General features: G+C 44.3%; 1 protein-coding gene across 4 annotated transcripts in view; it reads left to right on the top strand.

Moving 5' to 3' along the window:
• Positions 1 to 22,932, top strand: part of LOC125453633 (claudin-10-like) — a 193,080-nt gene that overhangs the window by 4,447 nt on the left and 165,701 nt on the right. Inside the window, exon 3 of one of the 4 annotated variants that reach the window (XR_007247801.2) lies at positions 7,025 to 14,317. The exons of 2 other annotated variants lie outside the window; for them this stretch is intronic. The gene's annotated coding sequence lies outside the window, so the exon portion shown is untranslated. Of the gene's footprint in view, positions 1 to 48; positions 4,688 to 7,024; positions 14,318 to 22,932 lie in introns of those variants that run through there. One more of the 4 variants, XR_007247800.2, reaches the window with a different exon arrangement.

The following is a 22,932-nucleotide window of genomic DNA, read 5'->3' as shown; positions in this document are numbered from 1 at the left end:
GCTATTCAACTGGAGTATAGCTAATTTGTATCTTTATTGTAATTCTAGGAGCTGGCTGAAAAAATCTAAAACTTGAGCGACTGTGTGAACAGCTGGGAGTTTATGTTTTCTAAGAAGTGACCAAACAGTGCAAAAATATTATTAAGCTGGAGAGAGTTCAGAAGAAATTTACCAGGATGTTGACGGGAATGGAAGGTTTGAGTTATAATGAGAGGCTGGACAGGCAGGAACATTTTTCTACTGGAGTGTATGAGTCAGAGTCACACAGCACAGAAGCAGACCCTTCGATCCAACCAGTCCATGCTGAACATAATCCCAAACTAAAGTAGTCCCACCTGCCTGCACCTGGCTCATATCTCTCCAAACCTTTCTCATTCAAGTACTTATCTAAATGTGTTTTAAATGTTGCAACTATACCCGCACCCGATTTCAATTAATGTTGAATGCCCAGTATCTCTGTGAATGGATTTCGATTGAAGTTGAAGTTCGTTCTCTCTGTAGACCCCATACTGTCTGTGCTTTGTAACCCAAGGTGTAAAAGCACTCTTGGGCCCGGGTCTCGTTAATGTCAATTGATTGTTCTTTTCTTGTGATGTGTAAATTGGAATTCCAGGCCGAGCCATCGTCCCAGACAGAAATCTCCATTCTGCTGGCTATGTTATATATTTGCTGCAGCCTGAGTCCAGAGCTTTGCCCAGTATTTTGGAGATTGGAAAATTCCAGGGTTTTAGGTGAGGGTTTTTTCTTGACCCTATAGGTTCCCAATAGGCAGCGGGAGATCATAAACAAATATGAAGCAACTTATGGAAAGATCTAAGAATAATGGTATAGTTGTTGTACACAATTTTAACTTGCCCCAATATTGACTTTGACTTCCTTAGTTCCAAGGCTTAGATGGGGCAGAATTTTTTTAGGAGCTTCCAGGAGTGTTTCTTGAAGCAATATGTAGATAGCCCAAATTAGGAAGGGGCAATATTAGAGTTTGCATTTTGCAAAAGGCCTGTCCAGGCAATCAAAGTTTCAGTGGGGAGTATTTTGGAAGCAGTGATCATAAGTCTGTAAGTTTTAAGGTTGTTTTGGATAAGAATAAGACTGGTCCTCAGGTGGAAGTGCTAAACTGGAAGACTTTTACAACGGAATTAGATAGGAATGGGAGAAATTAGATTCTGGGCAGCTATTTGAGGGAAATCCAAATCTGACATGTGGGAGTCTTTTAAATGCCTGTTGATCAGATTTCGGGAGCAGCATGCTCATGGGAGGCTGATAGATAAGGATGGCAAGATTCAGGAACCCCGGCTGCTAATTCGATGGGCATTGTGACCTCCATGCTTTTCATAACTCTTCCCTTTGTTCACGTCTCCTAGAATTTTGGAAAGTTAATTACTGCTGTAATAACTTCCAAAGGAAATCTCAAGCCATACAGTTAATACTATGAAAATTCAGTTTTTAAGGGATCATAATATTCAACATGTCTACTTTAAACTGCTTTTGAAAAAGTAGCTGTACATTTAGAATTCCAGAAGACAAATAAAATTAAATTATGGCACTGCATTAATCCCAAATCCCTACACATCTATCTTATTAAAACATTAATTAATTTCTCCTTTCTACTAATGAACTTGAACCATCTGGAGTTCATAGAGACACAACATTAATTAACACAAACCACAAGCATTGCTCTAGCAGATGGCAGGAGGACATAGATGGAGACACCATATGGTCTTATGTTAACATCTTGCAAGCTTTCACCTGCTACCCAGGAAGTGCCTGAGCTACAGGGAGAAAGCTGAACAGGCTGGAGCTATTTTTCATGGAGCACCAGAGGCTGAGGGGCGACCCATAGAGTTTTATAAAATCATGAAGGGCATAGATAGGCTGAATAACCAAGGTCTTTTCCCCAGGGTAAGACAATTCAGAACTAGGGGACATAAGTTTAAGGTGAGAGAGGAAAGATTTGAAAGTGGCCTAAGGGGCAACTTATCACGCAGAGGGCAGTATGTATATGGAAAGAGCTGCCAGAGGAGGTGGTGGAGGCAGGCACAGTTACAACATTTAAAAGGCATCTGGCTGGTTACATTAATCAGATGGGTTTAGAGGGATATGGGCTAATTGCTGGCAAACGGAATTAGATTAATTTAGGATATCCGGTCAACATTGACGAGTTGGACCAAAGGGGCGGCATGCTGCCTTACTGCACCAGCAACCTGGTTTCAATCCCAGCTTCGGGTAACTGTCTGTGTGGAGTTTGCACATTCTTCCCATTGTGTGAGTTTCCTCCAGGTGCTCCAGTTTCCTCCCACAGTCCAAAGATGTGAAGGTTAGTTGGATTAGCCATGCTAAATGGAGCATTGTGTCCAGGGATGTGCAGGCTAGGTGGCTTAGCCATGGAGATTGCCACTTTACAGTGGTAAGGGGTGGGTGGGATGCTCTTCAGAGGGTTGGTGTTGAATTGCTTCCACACTGCAAGGATTCTGTGGATTCCATGGGTTTGTTTCTATGCTGAACATTTCTATGACTATGATTTACATCCAGGAGAAGATGCTTCAGCTGGCTGTCAGGAAGTCAGTCGTCAGTCAGAGTGAAATAAGAGGAAGTTTCTGGAGTGGTGAAAAGGGAGTAGTTTTATATTTTGATAGCGTGTACATAGGATCAGGGAAGGGAGGATGCTTGGCAATCTGTCAAGGATGAACCTTCCACACAAAAATAGGAGTTTCTGGAGAAACTAAAAAAAAGTATGGTAGTATCTGTAGAGAGAAAACAGAATTAACATTTCAAGACCAGTGATTCTTCTTAAAAACATCAGAAGAAGGGTCACTGGACTTGAAACGTGTAAACTCTTATTCCTCTCCACAGACAATGTCAAACCAGCTGAGTTTCCCCAGCAATTTCAGTTGTATGTTTCAAATCTCCAGCAGCCACAGTTCTTTGTTTTATTTTAAGAATGTGACTTTGAAGGCTTTCTTGCATTGGAGGGGAAATTGTGACTGCATGTTGAAAGTGTAAGATTAAGACACCGAGTCACATCTGCCAGCAATGTTCTTTTATCTCAGTCCATTCACCTTGAAAGTTCATTAGATCAGTGATGAATTGTGGGATTACATCGATCTATTAATCACGATAGCTCCCCATGTCTCACAGTTGTCATAATATCCCTGCGACCACCTGCCATGGCTCAACCTCCGCTTCATCATTAGAGACTGGGCTGCCTTGAATCCTCCTCTGAAAAGGTTTCTCCTCTCTGAAGGACCAGATTATAAGGTCTTAAAGTCATACAGCACAAGCATAGACCCTTTGGTCCACTCATCCACATCAAGCCTACCTAGTCCCATTTGCCAGCATTTGGCCCATATCCCTCTTAAACCCTTCCTGTTCGTATATCCAGCCTTTTAAATGTTGCAATTATACTCGCCTCCACCACTTCCTGCGGCAACTCATTCTAGACACGCACTACCCCTGTGTGAAACAGTTACCCCACAGGTCCTTTTTAGATCTTTCCCCTCTTATCTTAAACTTATATACTCTAGTTTTGGACTCCCCAGCCTAGGAAAAAGACATTGGCTATTCACCCTATCCGTGTCCTTCATGACTTTATAAACCTCTATAAGATCACCCCTCAGCCTATTTATCGTCTCCCTATGGCTCAAACCCACCAGTCCCCGCAATGTCCTTATAGATCTTTACTGTGCCTCAAGTTTAACAACATCCTTTTTATAGAAGGGCAACCAGAATTGGATGCAGGGATGCAACACTCCAAATGTGGCCTCATCAAGGACCTGTATAGCTGCAGCATGACATCCCAACTCCTATACTCACTGTTATTACTAATGTAGGGAGGTGTGTCAAATGCCTTCTTTGCCACCCTGTCGATGTGCAATTCTAATTTCAAGGAGCAACAGATAGCCAGTGTGTATTGAAAAGATTGACCTAGTCGATCCATGCACCTGAAGACCAGTTGTCTGCTCACTTATGGTCCTGGTTGCAGTGTATAACACCACTCAAATTCCATCTCAGTACTTTAATTTGGAAACACTTCTCCAAGGCTTTGTCACCAAGCAGCCATCAATGCAGTGTGTTCCACACCTGTAGGCATCTGTGGCAACTGAGGATGACTGATGATATATAGCATGGCAGCCTTTCAGGCACTTTGCATAGACCTGCAGAATGCATTGATTGAACACATCTGTATGTCAGTGCAGTATGAAAAAAACCTCTGACTGCTGTGCTGGTGAGACAGATATCATCAATGACTCCTTGCCTCCTTGGGAAATCAGCTTGGTGCAAAGCTTCTGGTATTTTCCAACTGCCTGCTAAAATGAAGGGAATTAATTTCTAGGAACCCTGAAACCTGGTATCAATCTACATGCAGTGATTTGCTGGATTTGCCTACCCTACTTGCCACAAGTGGCCTGAAATTACCCAGAAACAAAGAAATGAGGTGAGACTGTCAGCCCTTGACATCCAGGCCACAATCAACCAAGTATAACATCAAGGAGCCCTAGCAAAACTGGAATCAATGGGTATGAGAGGCAAACTCTCTGCTGATTGAAATCATACCCGAAATGTAGGCGGATGGTTGTAGTAGTTGGAGGCCAGTCATCTCAGCTCCTGAACATATCTCAGAAGCTCCTCAGGGTAGTGTCCTAGACATAATTATCTTCAGCTGATTCATCAATGACTTTCTTTCCATCATAAGGTCAGAAGAGGGGACATTTGCCGATGATTGGATAATGCTCAGCACCATTCATGACACCTCAGATATTGAAGCAGCCCATGTTCAAATGCAACAAGACCTGGACAATATCCAGGCTTGGGCTAAAAAGTGGGAAGTAACAGTTGCAACACACAAATGTCAGGCAATGACCATCTCCAATAAAAGAAGACCTAACCACCTCTCCTTAACATTCAATGGTGTTACAACACTGAATCCCCCACTATCAACATCTTTGGGGCTTACCAATGATCAGAAATTCAATTGGACTTGCCACATAAATGCAGTGGCTACAAAAGAAGGTCAGAGGTTAGGAATACTGTGGCTAGGTAACTCACCACCTTACTCCCCAAAACCTATCCACCATCTACAAGGCTCAAGTCAGGTGTGTGATGGACTACTCTTGTCTGGATGGGTACAGCTCCAATGACACTCGAGAAGCTTAACACCACCTAGGACAAAGCAAAACCACATCTACGAGTATCCACTCCCTCTAACACCAACGCTCAGTTGCAGCAGTGTATACTATCCACAAGATGCACTGCAGAAATTCACCAAATCCTTGGATAGCTCCTTCCAAACAATGACCACTTCCATCCAGAAGGACAAAGGCAACATATATTGGATCACCACCACCTGCAAGTTCCGGTCCAAACCACTCATCATCCTAACTTAGAAATATATCGCCATTCCTTCACTGCTGTTGGGTCAAAATCCTGGAACTCCCTCCCTACTGGCACTGTAGATTAACCTACAGTATATAGACTGCAGCAATTCAAGAAGGCAGCTTCCCACCACCTTCTCAAGGGAAACAAAGGAACAGGCAATAAATGCTGACCAATCAGTGATGTCCACATGCCATGTGTGAATAAAAAATAAATTCTGCGTTATCAAGACATAATATCAGCAACACCGAGTGTCCGTCCAGGCATTTGGAGGCCATCTCAGTAGCAAGCGTGCCACATAAGAACATTACCATCTCTTATGAAAGGTGAAGCCTGAAGAGACATTGTCACTCCATCATCTGAAGACGTGACACTTTTACTTGTAAAAATGACTGGCAGAGTACAGCCTTCATCCACATATGAATGTCTGCTCCCCTTTTGTAATTATCAGTCGGATCATAGGTCACCCCTTCACTTGCTATTCAACTGGTGACACTTTAGTCACACCATTTGACACTTTTGATCACCTGCAAAGTTTGTTATTCAGCCTGTCGATACTCCACTCACACCATTTGTATTTATCTTTTGACACTCTTAGTTGCCTGGATTATTTTACCATTTTTTTCACTGCATAAAAATTCTGTGCCTGTATGCTTCCCTCCACTTCACCTAATGAAACAGCAGTGCTCTGAAAACTTGTGATTTCAAATAAACCTGTTGGATTATAACCTGGTGCCCTATGACTTCTGACTTTGCCCTCCAACTTTGGCATCTCCACGTCATGGTGAATGATTGGATCGACTCACTTCTAGTCAGGCCCCTGTGGAATAGACCTGATTATAATTAGAGGTTTATGATAATGAAGGTTTCCTTAAAAAAATGTCAGCAGCCTTTAGTCCAGCCTCTAAAACTATCCTGACATAAGACTGAAAAAATTGAGCGTTTCACATGCATCCATTCGGGTATCACTTCAGGAGCATATTATAGCAATCAATTGGACTGGAACTACTTTAAATGGCCCTTAATTATTAACCACAGAGTGGCAGGTGAATGCTAATTTGAGAGCCAACCACACCAACTGTATTACTGCTGATTGTTGTGATGACACCAGATTCATGGCCCAGTGTAAGCACAGTGGAATTACACTTCCAAATGAGAAGCAGAGCACAAATCTCAACTGGTTGAATTGGCACCAGTTTTCAGTCCAGTGACACAGTTTAAGAGTTGTGTTTTTTAGCAAGGTAACTGTTGCTTTTTGTACACCACTACAACAAACAAACTGAGATTTAGCCAAAAACTTCAATTCGAAACTAGAGCCTGATCCTACAGCCAATGCTGGTGATAAAGATTTTACCTTTGGGCATCCAGACTCAAGCCGGATACTTGACATAAGATTACACTAATTAACTCTGGTTACAAATATGCGCTCGCATTTTTAAATAGCAGGCCCTTGAAATTTTATAGAATACATATAATGCTGTTGGGAAATTGTCAATTGGGAAAGGGTTTTAAAAAGATAAAAACTCTGAAGGATAGGGTCAAAGTATGAAAGAATAGGAGTGAAGCTCAGAAGATAGTAGAAGTCTAGTAAGAGAAGGTCTGCACAGCATGTAAGTTGGTCTTTCTGACTTTGTTCTCCCTCATTTTATAGTTAATATTCCTCAGCTTGCTGGAAGCTGTTTGCATTGACCATATGTTCAGAAACCATATGCCTGTGATACAGCTGTGATTCTATGCATCGTGGAAGTCCCCACCTGCTTCAAGATGGCCACCATCATCCTGGTACCAAAGAAAACACATGCAGCGTGCTTCAGTGACTACCATTCGATGGCTCTGACCTCTATAATTATGAAGTGCTTTGAGAGGCTAGCCATAGCTCATTATCAAGTCATTACCTAGTCTTCCAACCTGCCTTGATTCCTTGCAATTTGTCTACTGTTGCAACAGGTCAATGGCAGGTGCTATATCACTGGCCTGACACTCATTCTTGGAATATCTGCAACACAAGGATAGCCTAGGTCAGATTCCTACTTGTTGACCACAGCTCCATTTTCAACATTATAATTCCAACCAAACTAATCTTGAAACTCTAAGACTTAGGCCTCTGCTCCACCTTCTGCAACTGGATTCTTGACTTCCGGTCCAACAGATTGCAATCAGTGAAAATAGGCAACAATACTTCCTCCATGTCAGTCTTTGACACTGGGAAACTGCAATACTGCATACTCAGCCCCTTACCATACTCCCTGTACATTCATGACTGTGTGGCCAAATTTCATCCCAAATCCATCTACCAGTTTGCTGATGATACCACCGCTGTTGACCAGATTTCAAATAATGATGAGACAGAATAGTGGAAAGAAATTGCTGCTTCGTGACGTGGTGTAAAGATAACAATCTCTCCCTCAATGAAAGCAAAACTAAAGAGCTTATCATTGACTTCAGGAAACAAGGGGGAGGGCATACCCCTATTTACATTAGGAGTTGAGGTGGAGATGATCAAAAGCGTCAAGTTGTTAGGAGTGACGATCACCAGCAATCTTTCCTGGTCCACCCACATTGAATGTGTCTGTCAAGAAAGTACAATAACGCCTCTACTTCCTCAGGAGGCTAAGGAAATTCAGCACATCCATAATGATTCTTACCAATTTTTATAGATCCACCATTGAAAGTATTCTATTGAGATGCATCACAGCTTGGTATTGCAACTGCCCTGCCCAGGACCCTAAGAAACTACTGAGAATTGTGAACACAGCCCAGTCCATCACGCAAGCCAATCTTCCATTCATTGACTTCTCATTGCCTTGGAAAGGCAGCGAACATAATCAAAAGTCCCTCCCAATTTTTCATCGGGCAGCAGATACAAAAGCTTAAACACACAAACCAACAGATTCAACAAAAGCTTCTTCTGTGCAATTATTAGACTTTTGAATGAACATTTCAAAATTAAAATTTAATGTTGATCCCACCCTTTGTGCACTTTTTCTGTAGCCATAACACTGTGTTTATCGCTCTGCTGTATTATGCCTGTGCACTTTGTATGGTGTGATCTGCCTGTACTGCACGCAAAACAACACTTTTCGCTGTACCTAGGTACACGTGACAGTAGAAGTGAACTAGCCAGTCTATCTCTTATTTTTCTTTTGATTTATCTCTTAACTGTGTGTCTGTCTATCTTTGTGAGAGTAGGGGCTAGAATTAAAGAAGATTGGATTTAAATCAGAGACATTAATTAGATTACCCTGTTGTTTAACTTTGCTCTGCTAAAGCTAATGTATTAATAATAAATTATTAATTGTTTTGTTTAAGCTTTAAACTTGTAAGGGATCAGTCATTCAAAAAAGCTGGTATCGGTTATTCAGAAAGTCTGATTAGGGTCAATTTTGAGTATTGTAATTTTACTGTGTTGTGATTACAGGGATAGGGAAGTTGGTGTGATTTGGCTGTTTGTTACCTTGTCATAACAGGTAGGAGACAGACTGTCATGGTCAAAAACTGTTTGTCTGACTGGAGGACCGTGTCCAGGGACATACCACAGGCATCAGTGCTGAATCCCTTATTGTTTGTGATATAGATAACCAGAAGTTAGAAGTATAAGGATGCACATGCTATGCTGCAGCTAGACAAAACCCTGTTTAGATCCCATTTGGAGCACTGTGAGCAGATTTGTGCACCACAAATTAAGGCCTTGGAGGGAATATGACAGGATAATATAAGAATAGTATCTGCACTTCAGGAGTTGTTATGAGGATATCTTATACAAATTTAGGCCTGTTTTCTCTAGAACTTAGAAGGTAACGGGATGAAGTAATTCAAGTTTTCGAGATACTAACAGGAAAATACAGAGTAAATAAACTGTAAGGTTTTAGAATAGATTTGTAACTTGCGTTGTGGATGTTGTGGTTGGTTGATTCACTGAGCTGGTTTGTCGTTCTGCAGACATTTCATTACCCTACTGGGTTACATCATCAGTGCAGCCTCCGAGAAAGTGCTGTTGTGTTTTCCCGTCTGTTATTTAAACTCTGGTGCCTGTTGAGCTGGATTACCTCACTTCTAGTTTTCCTTTGCAATGGAGTGTGTATGGGGTCTATGTGTTTATTGATGACTTTCTTAGTGGAGAACCAGGCCTCTAGGAATTCCCGTGCTTGTCTCTGCATCGCCTGTTCCAGGATCTTGGTGTTGTCCCAATCGAATTGGCCATTTTCTTTATCTGTGTGGATGGAAATTATGAGTATTGGTTGTGTCTTTTTGTTGCTAGTTGATGTTCATGTACAATTATTAATTGTTTTGTTTAAACTTTAAACTTGTCAGGTATCAGTCATTCAAAAAATCTGATATCGGTTATTCAGAAAGTCTGGTTAGGGCCAGGTTTGACTGTTTTAATTTTACTGTGTTGTGATTCCTTCCTGTCTGTCCAATGTAATGTCTGTCGCAGTCTTTGCAGGGAATCTTGTATATAACATTGGTTCTGTCCATGGTGGGTAGAGGGTCTTTGTTTTGGGTTAACAGTTGGCATAGGTTTGGCGTGAGTTTGTTTGCTACTCTGATGCTCAGTGATCATAGGAGTTTTGTGGTCAGTTTAGATGTGATCTTGAACTATTGAAATAAACTATTTCCACTGGCCAGAGGTTCTGGGCATAGTGGGCATTGTCTAAAAATTATTCACAGACTATTCACGATAGACAGTGTGAAGTATTTCCACACACAGGGAGTAGTAGATGTATGGAACTATTTTCCCCAAAAGACAGTGAATGCTAGATCAGTAGTCAGTTTTAAACCTGAGATAGATTTTTTTTAAGCAAAGGTATTAAGGGATATAGGCCAAAGACAGTATATGGATTTGGGCCACAGATCAGACGTGATCTCATTGAATGACATAACAGGCTCAAGTGGCTGAATGGCCTGCTTCTGTTCCTATAACAATGTGGAGAGCGATGATAAGTAAATTTGCGGATGATGCAAAAACAGGTCACATGGTTAATAGTGAGGATGAAAGTCTTAGATTACTGAAAGATACAGGCAGATGGGCAGATCAATGGCAGATGGAACTTAATCCTAAAAAGTGTGAGGAACAGAGAGATCTTGGGGTGGATACAGCACAGGAATGGGCATTTTAGCTCACAATGTTGTGCTGAATGTGACACCAAATTAAACAAATCCCTTTCGCCTGCCCTTGGCCAAAGTTGCCTGAAGATACCAGTACAGGATAACGGGGTGGTTAAGCAGGGGCTCTTGCCTTTTTCAGCAGTGGCATAAGAGTAGGGAGGTTACTTCGGAGTACAAAACTTTGGTGAGGCCCCGGCCAGAGAACTGTGTGCAGCTCTGGTCACCACACTGCACTGGAGAATGTGCACTTTTCAGGATTAAGTTCACAGTACTCAGTCCATCTGACGAGCCTATCTATATCATCCTGCAGTCTAAGGTTTTCCTCCTCTAGATTTACCACACCACTAGTTTCTGCATCATAGAACATAGAACATAGAAACCTACAGCACAGGAACAGGCCCTTCAGCCCTCCAAGCCTGCGCCAATCAAGATCCTCTGTCTAACCTGTCAACTATTTTCTAACGGTCTGTGTCCATTTGCTCCCTGCCCATCCATGTACCTGTCCAAATATATCTTAAAAGATGCTAACGTGTCTGCGTCTACCACCTCCGCTGGCAACGCATTCCAGGCACCCACCACCCTCTGTGTAAAGAACTTTCCATGCATATCTCCCTTAACTTTCCTCCTCTCACTTTGAACTCATGACCTCGAGTAATTGAATCCCCCACTCTGGGGGAAAAAGCTTCTTGCTATCCACCCTGTCTATACCCCTCATGATTTTGTAGACCTCAATCAGGACCCCCTCAATCTCTGATTTTCTAATGAAAATAATCCTAATCTACTCAACCTCTCTTCATAGCTAGCACCCTCCATACCAGGCAACATCCTGGTGAACTTCCTCTGCACCCTCTCCAAAGCATCCACATCCTTTTGGTAATGTGGCGACCAGAACTGCACACAGTACTCCAAATGTGGCCGAACCAAAGTCCTATACAACTGCAACATGACCTGCCAACTCTTGTACTCAATACCCCGCCCAATGAAGGAAAGCATGCCATATGCCTTTTTGACCACCCTGTTGACCTGCGTTGTCACCTTCAGGGAACAATGGACATGAACACCCAGATCTCTCTGTTCATCAATTTTCCCCAGGACTTTTCCATTTACTGTATAGTTCGCCCTTGAATTTGATCTTCCAAAATGCATCACCTCGCATTTGCCTGGATTGAATTCCATCTGCCATTTATCTGTCCAACTCTCCAGTCTATCTATATTCTGCTGTAATCTCTGACAGTCCCCTTCACTATCAGCTACTCCACCAATCTTAGTGTCATCTGCAAACTTGCTGATCAGACCACCCACACCTTCCTCCTGATTATTTACATATATCACAAACAACAGTGGTCCCAGCACAGATCCCTGTGGAACACCACTGGTCACAGGTCTCCAATTTAAAAAACTCCCTTCTACTACTACTGTCTGTCTCCTGTTGCCTAGCCAGTTTTTTATCCATCTAGCTAGCACATCCTGGACCCCATGTGACTTCACTTTCTCCATCAGCCTGCCATGGGGAACCTTATCAAAAGCCTTACTGAAGTCCATGTATATGACATCTACAGCCTTTCCCTCATCAATTAACTTTGTCGCGTCCTCAAAGAATTCTATTAAGTTGGTAAGACATGACCTTCCCTGCACAAAACCATGTTGCCTATCACTGATAAGCCCATTTTCTTCCAAATGGGAATAGATCCTATCCCTCAGTATCTTCTTCAATAGCTTCCCTACCGCTGACATCAGGCTCACCGGTCAATAATTACCTGGATTGTCCTTGCTGCCCTTCTTAAACAAGGGGACAACATTAGCAAGTCTCCAGTCCTCTGGGACCTCACCAATGTCTAAGGACACTGCAAAGATATCTGTTAAGGCCCCGGCTATTTCCTCTCTCGCTTCCCTCAATAACGTGGGATAGCTCCCATCCGGACCTGGGGACTTGTCCACCTTAATGTCTTTTAGGATACCTAACACTTCCTCCTTCCTTATCTCAACTTGACCTAGAGTAAACAAACATCTATCCCTAACCTCAACATCCGTCATGTCCCTCTCCTTGGTGACTACTGATGCAAAGTACTCGTTAAGAATGTCACCCATTTTCTCTGAATCAGCGCATATCTTTCCTTCTTTGTCCTTAAGTGGGCCAATCCTTTCTCTAGATACCCTCTTGCTCTTTATATATGAATAAAAGGCTTTGGGATTTTCCTTAACCATGTTTGCCAGCAATACCTCATGTCCTCTCTTAGCCCTCTTAATGCCTCATTTCAGATTCGCTTTACATTCCCGATGTTCTTGCAAAGCTTCATCTGTCTTCAGTCGCCTAGACCTCATGTATGCTTCCTTTTTGCTCTTGGCTAGTCTCACAATTTCACCTATCATCCATGGTTCCCTCATCTTGCCTTTTCTATTCCTAATTTTCACAGGAACATGTCCCTCCTGCACGCTAATCAACCTCTCCTTAAAAGCCTCCCACATATCAAATATGGATTTACCTTCAAACAGTTTCTCCCAATCTACATTCCTCAGATCCTGCTGAATCTTGGTATAGTCGGCCTTCCCCCAGTTTAGTACTCTTCCTTTAGGACCACTCCTATCCTTGTCCATGAGTATCATAAAACTTACAGAATTGTGGTCGCTATTTCCAAAGTAGTCCCCTACTGTAATATCAACCACCTGGACGGGTTCATTCCCCAGCACCAGGTCCAGTATGGCCCCTTCCTGAGTTGGACTACATAGATACTGCTCTAGAAAACCCTCCTGGACACACCTTACAAATTCTGCTCCGTCTTGACCCCTAACACTAAGTGAATCCCAGTCAATGTTGGGAAAATTAAAATTTCCCATCACCACCACCCTGTTTCTCCTACACCTTTCCATTATCTGTTTACATATTTGTACCTCTATTTCACGCTCGCTGTTGGGAGGCCTGTAGTACAACCCCAACATTGTTACTGCATCCTTCCTATTTCTGAGTTCTACCCATATTGCCTCACTGCTTGAGTCCTCCATGGGGCCCTCCTTCAGTACTGCTGTGATATTGTCTTTGACCATTACTACAACTCCTCCACCCCTTTTACCTCCCTCTCTATCCCGCCTGAAGCATCGATATCCTGGCTAGTTGCCAATCATGCCCTTCCCTCAACCAAGTCTCAGTAATAGCAATAACATCGTACCACCAGGTACCAATCCAAGCCCTAAGTTCATCTGCCTTATCTACTACACTTCTCACGTTAAAACAAATGCAGCTCAGACCACCTGTCCCTTGTGTTCATCATCTGCACCCTGACTACTATTCACTTTAGTCACACTGACTCTAGTTCCCTACAGGCTTTCATTTCCACCACTTTTCTGTCCAATATTTGGTTCCCATCCCCCTGCCACATTAGTTTAAACTCTCCCCCACAGCATTAGCAAAAGCACCCCCAAGGACATTGGTTCCAGTCCGGTTCAGGTGTAGACCGTCCAATTTGAAATAGTCCCACCTTCCCCAGAACTGGTTCCAATGTCCCAAAAATCTGAACCCCTCCCTCCTACACCATCTCTCAAGCCACGCATTCATCCTAGCTATTCTTTCATTTCTGCACTGACCAGCACGTGGCACTGGTAGCAATCCTGAGATTACTATCTTTGAGGTCCTACTTTTTAACTTGGCTCCTAACTCCCTAAATTCTGCTTGTAGGACCTCATCCCGTTTTCTGCCTATATCGTTGGTGCGTATATGCACCACGACAACTGGCTGTTCGCCATCCCCTTTCAGAATGTTCTGCAGCCAATTGTAGACATCCCTGACCCTGACACCCCTGACGAACTTCCTGATCATTGCTCCTACATTCATAATAAAAACCAAAATGACTGCAGAAGCTGTCGATCAGGAACAAAAACAAAATTGCTGGAGAGGCTCAGCAGATCTGGCAGCATCTGTGAAGGAAAAAACAGTTAACATTTCAGGACCAGTGATCCTTCCTCAGAACTCAAAGTACCCGAAACTCGGACCCGAAACGTTAACTCTGTGTTTTCCTTCACAGATGCTGCCAGACCTGCTGAGCCTCTCCAGCAATTTTGTTTTTGTTTTTACTCCTACATGCATGTCTGGATCATTAATGTACACAACAAACAGCAAGGGATGCAGTATTGAGATAATGGGAACTGCAGATGCTGGAGAATCCAAGATAATAAGATGTGAGGCTGGATGAACACAGCAAGCCAAGCAGCATCTCAGGAGCACAAAAGCTGACGCTTCGGGCCTAGACCCTTCATCAGAGAGGGGGATGGAGTGAGGGTTCTGGAATAAATAGGGAGAGAGGGGGAGGTGGACCGAAGATGGAGAGAAAAGAAGATAAGTGGAGAGAGTATAGGTGGGGAGGTAGGGAGGGGATAGGTCAGTCCAGGGAAGACGGACAGGTCAAGGAGGTGGGATGAGGTTAGTAGGTAGGAGATGGGGGTGCGGCTTGGGGTGGGAGAGAGGAAGAACAGGTTAGGGAGGCAGAGACAGGTTGGACTGGTTTTGGGATGCAGTGGGTGGCGGGGAAGAGCTGGGCTGGTGGTGTGGTGCAGTGGGGGGAGGGGACGAACTGGGCTGGTTTAGGGATGCGGTGGGGGAGGGGGAGATTTTGAAGCTCGAGAAGTCCACATTGATACTGTTAGGCTGCAGGGTTCCCAAGCGGAATATCCCCCATCTCCTACCTACTAACCTCATCCCACCTCCTTGACCTGTCCGTCATTTTGGTCACCAGAGAAAACTGTAGGTCACATGTCCTAGCTGGAATTTTAACTGAGGCCAGAGATTAAACTTGCTTGACTAAATTTCCCAGCATGCTTGATTGTTGCTCTTAATCCTTCATGTAAGCATTTCTGCTGCTGACCACTTGACCACATCTTCGTCCCAAGAATCAGCCTAATGAACCTTTTTGAACTGTCACCAATGCCAGTGTACCCTTTCTGAAATATAGAGATGAAAACTGTAAACAGTACTCTGTGGTCTCAGCAATATCCTATAGTGTTGTAACAAGATTTCTCTATTTATCAACTCAAACCACTCCACCTAAACTACCCCATTGTGGTCCAATGGCTCAGTGGTTCATACCGCAGCCTCACAGCACCAGGGACCTGAGTTTAATTTCAGCCTTGGGGCTGATTCCAGTTTATGTGGAGATTGTACATTTTCCCCATGTTTGTGTAAGTTTCTACTGCATGCTCTAGTTTCCTTCCATCCACAGTCCAAAGGTGTGCAGTTTAAGTAGATTAGCCATGATCAATGGGTGGTCCTAGGATAAGGAGGGGGACTGGGTCTGGGTGGGATACCCTTCATGAGGTTGGTGCAGACCCAATGAGTTGAATAGCTTCTTTATGCACTCTAGGGATTCTGTGATAAAAGCTAAAATTCTATTTGCATTAACTACTTGCTGCACCTGCAAGCTAACCTTTTGTGTTTCAGGCACAAAAACACTCAGATCCCTCAGGAATAGCAAGCCACATCTATTGGAAAGTCTGCCTGGCTTCTCTGAGTCTTCAGCCTAGTCATATTAAAGACAGTTAAGCCCCCTGTCATACGCCTGCTCTGTATCTTCTCTTGAAGCATAGCTTACCAGTCTGCAAAACTTTTTTATGGTAAGTTTGGAATATTATAACTTTAGCCCAAAGAATACAGTATCAGCTGCAACAATGGGTGGATAGAGGAGCAAATTCCTGCAGATGCTGGAATCTGCACTGAAAACAAAAAATGCTGGAGATCACATTGAGTTAAGCAGCATTCATGGAGAGAAAGCAGTCTCATGTTTTGATCGGTTGATTGATTGATTGATTAATTTTATTTTCACGTGTACCAAAATATAGCGAAATGTTTTGTTTACGAGTGGAACAGGCAAATCACAACAAGCAAAGGATGTACTGATCAAAAAGACTTAGAGGCATACAGGTTACACTGCAGGTTACATTATTTGAGGCTTAGAGTACATTCAACAATCTGACAATGGCTGAAAAGAAGCTGTTGCGGAGCCTTCTTGTGCATGTGTTCAGGCTTCTGTATCTTCTGCTTGATGGCAGACATTATAGGAGGTCATTACCATGGCATGATGGGTCTTTGGTGATGTTGTCCCCTTTCCACGGCAGTGAGCCGTATAAATAGAGTTCATGGATGGAAGGTTTCCTTCTGTGAGGGTCTGGGCTGTGCATACCACCCTCTATAGTTTCTTCTGTCCTGGACAGAGCAGTTGTCATACCAGGCCATTAATGCATCCAGACAATATGCTTTCAGTGACGTATCTGTAGAAGTTGGCGAGGGACCTTATGGACATGCCAAATTTCCTGAGCCATCTGATGAAGAAAAGGCATTGATGTGCCTTCTTGACTGTCACATTTGTGTGATAAGTGCAGGACAGGTTGTAGGTCATCGTCTCTCTGAGGAGCTTGATGCCCTTCACTTCTCAACATAGTTCCATTGATGTAAATGGGTGTATGTTCTCTTCCTTTCTTTCTGAAGTCAGTGATCTGTTCTTTAGTTTTGCCCACGTTGAGAGACAGATTGTTTTCATTGCTCCACATAGCCAAGCCCTCTATCTCCCTCCTGTATTTTGACTCATCATTGTTAGATATCCATCCTGCTGCAGTGGTGTAGTCAGCAGAGTAGTAGATTGAGTTTGTTCGGGATTTCACAACACAGTCATAGGTATACAAGGAGTACAGTAGGGGGCTGAGGATGCATCCTTTGGGTGGGGGGGGGATGATGTTTATTGTGGAGGAGGTGCAGTTACCTAACCTCACTGACTGCAGCCTATAGGTCAGCAAGTTGAGAATCCAACAGCAAGGGCAGAGCTGAGACTAAGGTCACACAATTTTGAGGTCAGTCTGGAGGGGATAACGGTGTTGAAGATGGAGCTGTAGACAATGAGCAGGAGTCTGACATAGGTGTCTTTGTTGCCCAGAGTCCAGATGACTCCAGAGGTTTCTGGGAAGGGAGTGACTTTTTTTTAACGTCCCTCAGCTATATAAGTGATCGCTGTGTAAACCCAAGACCCTACCCTTGTAGGACCTCCCACCCATCCACCTCCTCTAACCTTATTCACCAGGGACAAATCAAGGTAAAGCTTCTCTTTTTTTTAACTTTCTGTTTAGGAGATTAGCAGTGATGGCAGTGCAGGTAGAGGAGTGTTCCTCCTGCATGATGTATGATGTGAGGGACGCCATTAGTGTCCCATCCAAATACGTCTGCAGGAAGTGCACCCAACTCTTGCTCCTCCAAGACGACGTTAGGGAACTGGAGCGGGAGCTAGATGAACTGCGCATCATTCGGGAGGCAGGGTTAGTGATAGACAAGAGTTACAGGGAAGTAGTTACTCCTAAGCATGAAGAAGGCTGGGTAACTGTCAGAAGGGGGAAAAGCAGTCAGTGCAGGGATCCCCTCTGGTCGTTCCCCTGAAAAACAAGTGTACCGTTTTGGATACTGTTGGGGGGGATGACTTACCAGGGGCATGCAGTAGGTTGCAGGTCTCTGGCACAGAGTCTGTCCCTCTTGCACAGAAGGGACAGGGGAATAGGAAGACAGTGATAGTCATTGGGGACTCAGTAGTTAGAGGGACTGATAGAAGGTTTGCCAGGAACGAAAGAGACTCACAGATGGTGTGTTGCCTCCCAGGTGCCAGGGTCCGTGATGTCTCGGATCGTGCCTTTGGGGTCCTGAAGGAAGAGGGTGACCAGCCCCAAGTCGTGGTCCACATAGGCACCAATGACATAGGTAGAAAGAGAGATAGGGATGTCAGGCAGGATTTCAGGGAGCTATGGTGGAAGCTGAGAACTAGAACAAACAGAGTGGTTATCTCTGGTTTGTTATCTGTGCCACATGCTGGTGAGGAAAAGAACATGGAGAGATTTCAACTGAACACGTAGCTGCAGGGATGGTGCAGGAGGGAGGGCTTCAGGTACATGGGCAACTGGGGCTCATTCTGGAGAAGTTGGGACCTCTACAAACAGGATGGTCTCCACTTGAACCAGAGGGGCACTAATATCCTGGGTGGGAAATTTGCTAGTGCTATTCGGGTGGATTTAAACTAGCTCAGAAGGAGGATGGGAAACTGAGGTGTAGTCCTAGTACACAGGAGGATGAGCGTAGGGAGGACATGAACAGGACCTCACTGTCACAGGAGTGTGCTGGCAGACAGCAAGCTAGATTGAAGTGTGTCTACATTAACGCCAGGAGTATCCGGAATAAGGTAGGTGCGCTTGCAGCTTGGATAGGTACCTGGGACTTCGATGTTGTGGCCATTTTGGAGACATGGATAGAGCAGGGTCAGGAATGGGTGTTGCAGGTTCCAGGGTTGAGATCTTTCATTAAGGTCAGGGAAGGTGGTAAAAGAAGGTGTGGCTTTGTTGGTCAAGGACAGTATAACGGTGGCTGAAAGAACTTTAGATGAGGACTTGTCTACTGAAGTGGTATAGACTGAGGTTGCCAAGGAAGGTTTATCGACTGAGTCAGTATGGGTGGAAGTTAGGAACAGCAAGGGAGCAGTCACCTCACTGGGCGTTTTCTACAGACCCCCAAATAGCAGTAGGGAGATCAAAGAAATCATAGGCCGGCAGATTGTTGAAAAGTGCAAACGTAGCAGGGTTGTTGTGATGGGTAACTTCAACTTTCCCAGTATTGATTGGAACCTCCTTAGTGCAGATGGTTTGGATGGAGCCGTTTTTGCCAGGTGTATTCAGGAGGGTTTCCTTACTCAGCATGTGGACAGGCCGACGAAGGGGGAGGCCATTTTGGATTTGGTGCTCAGCAATGAGCCAGGACAGGTGTCAGATCTCGTGGTGGGAGAACACTTTGGCGTCAGTGCCCACAACAGCCTTACATTTACCATAGCCATGGAAAGGGAAAGGAGCAGTTACCAGGGAAAGATATTTAACTGGGGAAAAGGAAACTATGACGCTATCAGGCAGGAGGTGGGAAGTACAGATTGGGAGCAATTGTTCCACAGAAAGGGCACATCAGACATGTGGAGACTGTTTAAGGAGCAGTTGTTGCGAGTGATGTATAAATTGGTTCCTCTGAGACATGTAAGAAGGGGTAAGATTAAGGAGCCTTGGATGACGGGAACAGAGGTGCTTCTCGTCCAAAAGAAAAAGGCAGCTTACATAAGGTGGAGGAAGCAAAGGTCTAGCACTGCCTTAGAGGATTACAGGCTTGCTCGGAAGGAGCTCAAAAGTGGACTGAGGAGGGCCAGGAGGGGGCACGACAAAGGCTTGGCAGGAAGGATTAGGGAGAACCCGAAGGCATTTTACTCATATGTGAGTAATAAGAGAATGACCAGGGAGAAAGTAGGGCCCATCAGGGATAGCGCAGGGAACTTGTGCATGGAGTTTGAGCAGATAGGGGAAGCCCTAAATGAGTTTTATGGTTCGGTTTTCACTAAGGAAAGGGACCTTGCTGTGACTAAGAACTTTGAGGAGCAGGAAAACAGGCTTGAACAGATCAAGATTGAGGAAGTTGATGTGCTGGAAATTTTGGCAAACATTAAGATTGATAAGTCCCCAGGGCCAGACCAGATTTATCCTAGGTTGCTCCGGGAAGCGAGAAAGGAAGTTGCTAAGCTGCTGGTGAAGATCTTTGCTTCCTCACTCTCCACGGAAGTCGTACCAGAAGATTGGAGGCAGGCAAATGTTGTTCCTCGTTTCAAGAAAGGGAATAGGGAAATCCCTGGAAATTACAGACCAGTCAGTCTTACGTCTGTGGTCAGCAAGGTTTTGGAAAGAATTCTGAGGGATAGGATTTATGACTATTTGGAAAAGCATAGCTTGATTAAAGGGAGTCAGCACGGCTTTGTGAGGGGCAGGTCATGCCTTACAAATCTTATTGAGTTCTTTGAGGAAGTCAGGAGACAGGTTGATGAGGGTCGAGCAGTGGATGTGGTGTACATGGCATTTGATAAGGTTGCCCACGGCAGGCTCATTCATAAAGTCAGGAGGTATGGGATACAGGGTGACATGGCTGTCTGGATTCAGAATTGGTTGGCTGACAGGAGGCAGAGAGTGGTTGTAGATGGTAAGTATTCTGCCTGGAGGTCAGTGCCGAGTGGTGTCCCGCAGGGCTCTGTTCTTGGGCCTCTGCTCTTTTAGGTTTTTATAAATGACTTGGATGAGGAGGTTGAGGGGTGGGTTAGTATGTTTGCTGATGACACAAAGGTTGGAGGTGCCGTTGATATTATCGAGGGCTATTGCAGGCTTCAGCAAGACATTGACAGAATGCAGAGCAGGGCTGAGAAATGGCAGATGGAGTTCAACCTGGATAAATGCAAAGTGATGCATTTTGGAAGGTCGAGCTTAAATGCTGAATATAGGATTAAAGGCAGGATTCTCGGCAGTGTGGAAGAACAGCTGGATCTTGGTGTTCAAGTGCATAGCTCCCTCAAAGTTGCCACCCAAGTGGATAAGGTTGTTAAGAAAGCATATGGTGTTTTGGCTTTCATTTACGGGAGGATCGAGTATAAGAGCCATGAGGTTATGCTGCAGCTGTACAAAGCCCTGGTGAGACCACACTTGGAATATTGTGTCCAGTTCTGGTCGTCCTATTATAGGAAAGATGTGGAGGCTTTGGAGAGGGTGCAAAGGAGGTTTACCAGGATGCTGCATGGACTGGAGGGCTTGTCTTACGATGAGAGGTTGACTGAGCTCAGACTTTTCTCTCTCTGGAGAGAAGGAGGAAGAGAGGTGACCTGATCGAGGTGTACAAGGTAATGAGAGGCATGGATAGAGTTGATAGCCAGAGACTTTTCCCCAGGGCAGGATTGACTGCCACAAGGGGTCATAGTTTTAAGGTGTTCGGAGGAAGGTATAGAGGAGACATCAGAGGGAGGTTCTTCACCCAGAGAGTTGTGAGTGCATGGAATACTTTGCCAGTGGAAGTCGTGAAAGCAGAGTCATTAGTGACATCTAAGCGATTGCTGGACATGCACATGGACAGCAGTGAATTGAGGGGACGGTAGGTTAGGTTATTTTAATTTTGGATTAGGATTATTCCACGGCACAACATTAGTGGGCTGAAGATGAGTGATAGGTCGGATGCAGTTGAGGACCCTGTCAACCACAGTAGGTGGGAAATCATGGTTATAGAAGAAGGAAACCACATCAGTGGTGCTGTTTTGGACTGTGGCATCACCCAGACTAATACAACATAGGCGAAGAAACTTGGAGAAAGTGATGGAATTCTTGCAGGTTGTTGGATGTGAAGAACTGTAGTGAAAGTACCATGGAAGTCAATAGCTTTGTGTTGATAGCAGTGGGAAACTTTATTCCCTGAAATGAAGGCAAAGAGGTCAAGTAGAGGAAGTGTTGGAAATGGATGATCTGAACAGTATAGAGGGGTGCAAATTGGTGGCAAAACAAACAAATTTTCAAGGTCCAATTGAGAGAATGAAGTGGCACCAAAACACAGATTGATGTACCAACAAAACAACTGTGTGGGGGTGGGGGGCGGTGGGAAGAGGGGTCCAGTGTAGGACTGGAATAAGGATTGTTCCGTATACTCTATAAAGAGGCAGATATAACTGGGACCCATGTGGGTGCCCATAGTCACTCCTTTGACTCAGCAGAAGTGAGGTGAATTAAAGGAAAATTTGTTACAAGATCAAGACAGTGGTGGTGGATGGGGATTGTTCAGGCCTCTGGTCAAAGAAGAAGCCAAGAGCTCTCAGACCATCCTGGCAAGGAATGGAGGTTTAGAGGGTTTGGACATCCATGGTGAACAGGTCGCAGTAAGGGCCAGAGAACCCAAACTTGTTAATATGGCAGAGGGCATCAGAGGAATTGCAGACGTAGGCAGGCAAGTGCCAAGAGGATGGAGTCAAGGTAGGAGGAAATGAGCTTGGTGGGGCAAGAACAGGTTAATACAATGGTCCAACTAGGCAATCCGGTTTGTGGATTTTGGGGAATAGGCACAAGTGAGTTGTCCTGGTTTAGGAGATTTTAAGGTTGGAGACAATGAGGGGAAGATCTGGAAGGTCATCTTTCATGTTCTTTAAAGGTAATGAGATCGGCAACAGACATGGCAACAATGGCTTGATGTTTGGATGTGGAGTCATGGCCCAGGGGGAGGTAGACAGAACTGTCCAAGCATTGGCATTGACCTCTGCAAGGTAAAGATCAGTGCATCAGACTAAAATGACACCTCTTTCTTTTAGAGATCAAGGCATGCAAGCTCTAGCAACTTGTAGACTCAAACATTTGAGTGAAAGTTTGTCACTGCAACATTCCACTCTAAAATGCTGTTGGAAATTGGGATCACTTTGAAACTGAATTTGTCTGTTATTTCTTCTATGAGGCATCATGCAATGGCTGCTCAAGTAGATCCTTCCTTTCTGAAACATGAACCATTTCTAATCAACAGGGGCAAAAGGAAGATGCCAATAAAGATCACCAAGACCACTGTGCTCAATAAATTGATAACTAAAATGTTCTGATGCTGCATGAACTCTATTGTCAATG

Source organism: Stegostoma tigrinum, chromosome 6, assembly GCF_030684315.1.
Source record: "Stegostoma tigrinum isolate sSteTig4 chromosome 6, sSteTig4.hap1, whole genome shotgun sequence".
NCBI lineage: Eukaryota > Metazoa > Chordata > Chondrichthyes > Orectolobiformes > Stegostomatidae > Stegostoma > Stegostoma tigrinum.
Note: the sequence above shows the minus strand (reverse complement) of the source record. Positions and strands in the feature narration are given on the sequence as shown.